This window comes from Lathyrus oleraceus, chromosome 1 (assembly GCF_024323335.1).
Source record: "Lathyrus oleraceus cultivar Zhongwan6 chromosome 1, CAAS_Psat_ZW6_1.0, whole genome shotgun sequence".
Lineage (NCBI taxonomy): Eukaryota > Viridiplantae > Streptophyta > Magnoliopsida > Fabales > Fabaceae > Lathyrus > Lathyrus oleraceus.
Window position 1 is genome coordinate 4488609 of NC_066579.1, and position 2694 is coordinate 4491302.

At 34.7% G+C, this 2694-nt stretch overlaps 1 long non-coding RNA gene across 1 annotated transcript; it reads right to left on the reverse strand.

Moving 5' to 3' along the window:
* Window positions 1–860: 860 nt before the first annotated feature.
* Window positions 861–2298, reverse strand: LOC127118852 (uncharacterized). Its single transcript, XR_007802426.1, has 2 exons — window positions 1957–2298; window positions 861–1165 (listed from the first exon to the last, which is right to left on the reverse strand). It is a non-coding gene; the product is annotated as an uncharacterized LOC127118852 (long non-coding RNA).
* Window positions 2299–2694: the final 396 nt, after the last annotated feature.

Sequence of the window (2694 nt, forward strand, 5' to 3'; positions counted from 1 at the left end):
CTAGCTCATTTCTATGAGACACGTTACATGTGTGAACCAAATGATGTGACTGATGATCATGTTAGGTTAAGGTTGTTTGGTTTTTCTTTAATAGGCAGAGCAAGAAATTGGTTGCAATGACTATCAAATGGTATCATTCATACGTGGAATGAATTGGAAGATAAGTTTCTATAGAGATTTTCTACAAACGCTCAGTTTGTGGAGAGAGAGAGAGAGAGAGAGAGAGAGAGAGAGAGAGAGAGAGAGAGCATAAATCTCAAATTTAGATCAAGGTGATTCTAAGTCATTGTCTGTTACATGAGAGAGATTCAAGTTGTTACTCTAAAGATGTTCCAATCTAAATATGAGGACCATGGAGCAGATGCAACATTTTACCATAGGTATAAAAGCTTAAACGAGGATGCTTTTGTATACCTCGGTCGGAGGTATCATTAGAACTAAGAATGAAGAATATATGCATGATTTGATAGAAAGAATGTGTCATAATGAATATCTCTCAACAAGTGAAAGAGATGCCAAACCAAAAGGTTTCCTTGAATTAGATTCAAATACTACAGTCTTAGCTCAAATTGAGATGATTTTGAAGCAACTTGCTAGAGTTGCTATTGTTCCAGCCAATTTTAGTTAGGTTTAGACAATATGGTGTGATTTTTGTAGGCAGAGGCATGCTAATGGAAACATTATACTAGAGGGATATACAGAAGAGGCATATCATGCTGGAAAATTTCAAAGAGGTATCCCTTATTCTAATACTTATAATGCAAGTTGGAATTATCACTCGAACGTCAATTGGAGTTACAATCAAGGAGATACTCACGTCCCTCAAATTCCCTTAACACAACAATAAAGGAAACTATCTCAACCTGAAAAGGCTCTAGCTCAATTTATAAAGGTCACTCAAGCAAGTTTTGAACAAGTAGGAAGAAATCATGAAGCAATGTCTAAGACCCAAGAAGCAATGTCCAAGAGTCATGACACCATGAGTAAGAACATTTAAACTTCCATAAAAATTTTAGAAATTCAATTTGGTTAATTATCTAGACAAATAGCAGCACAATCTAGTTAAGTGGGGGATTTAGTGGGAATAATGTAGACACTCAGGAGAATGAGAGTTTCCATTCCATTGAGTTGAGAGTTGACATAGTAGTTTCCACAGTAAGAGATCCTAAAAGGGAACTAAAAACAAAGGGATAAAAAGTGAGAAAATAGGTGAAGATTGAACGAAATGAGGGAAGGTTCAATTAAATTAAATCCCGACATCGGCCAAACACATCATAAATCACATAAAATAATTATTTAAATAAATTAATTAATTAAATCAAATAACTAACTAACTAAATAAATGACTAGTTAAATCAGGGTGTTACATGGTGCCCCTAGATAAAGGATTCAGTAAGCTAATCCAAGGTTTAGATACAACCACGTGGCGTAATGAAGAGAAAAGGAATATTGAACAAAATGAGGGAAGGTTAACGTGTGAGCCCATTTTAACTTCTCTCTCTCTCTCTCTCTCTCTCTCTCTCTCTATATATATATATATATATATATATATATATAATTCTTTATTTCCCTACATAATTCTCTCTCTCCACTCAACAAACATCTTCCAACATTTACTTTTCAGAAAAACAGATCAAAATGGCTGAAAACTTAAGAACAAAGATGAACACGTTGAGTGTTCATCTCTCCCACTTCCCCAGATTTTCCAAATTTTGTCCAGATCAAAAAACTAACAACATGCACCCTCATTATTTTTCTTCCCTTAGCATGAATATGACATTAGATTTACCAAACAACACACATGTAGAGGAGATTAATCCTTCCCCCAAATAAAACCTAACCCTATTGACAATACTTTTTCAATAATTTACGATAATTGAGGAACAACAAGTTAATGGAAATGCAAAAAATAGAGTACATAGAAGCTTAAACCAAAAGAAAACAAAGAGTAAGCACCTCGTCGGAGTTTCCAGAACTCTAGCAAGTATTATGGCGAACCACCACTACCTCATCTACATAATACTTCTAATATTCTCTTCTTCTTTCGTCTGCTTTCTCTGCTCGTCTGAACTTCTTCTTCTCCCTCTACTTCTTTTGTTGTCTAATGCATGTGAGGCTATTACTCATATTTTTAAATCTTTAAGATAAAGCTCTCAAAAACCTTATGAGGATGAGCTTTGAGTGATGTGTGAAGGGAATTTGTGTAGGGGTTTGCTAGGGGTTTTTTGTTTGTTTAGGGAGTGAGCTACATGTCCTTTTGTAAGAGAAATTATGGAGGCTGAGTGATCCGTGTGAGTTTTTTTTGGGGGGGAAAGGATGTGAGTGTGTGGGAAGTTTTGTAGGTTGAACGTAAGTGTATGGTGAGGTGATGAAAGTGTGAAGACGAATGAGAAAAAACGTGAGTTGCTTCTGATGTATGGGATAGGGATAACACATGGTGTATGTATGTTGATACAAGGATGTTGTAACCATGTAATTGGAAGTTTGATGTAAACTTTGTGTAACTCACGCATTTTCCATTGTAATAAAATTCATTCTGATTCAATTATAATTCATCTTATTTTGCATTTCCATTTCAGTTATTCTTTTTGCTTGTGTTAATGTATGAATGATATGATGTTAGATATGTGTATGAAATGGCATGAATGATATGTGTGTTTACTGCACGATTTTGTTTCAATTCAAAATAAATTC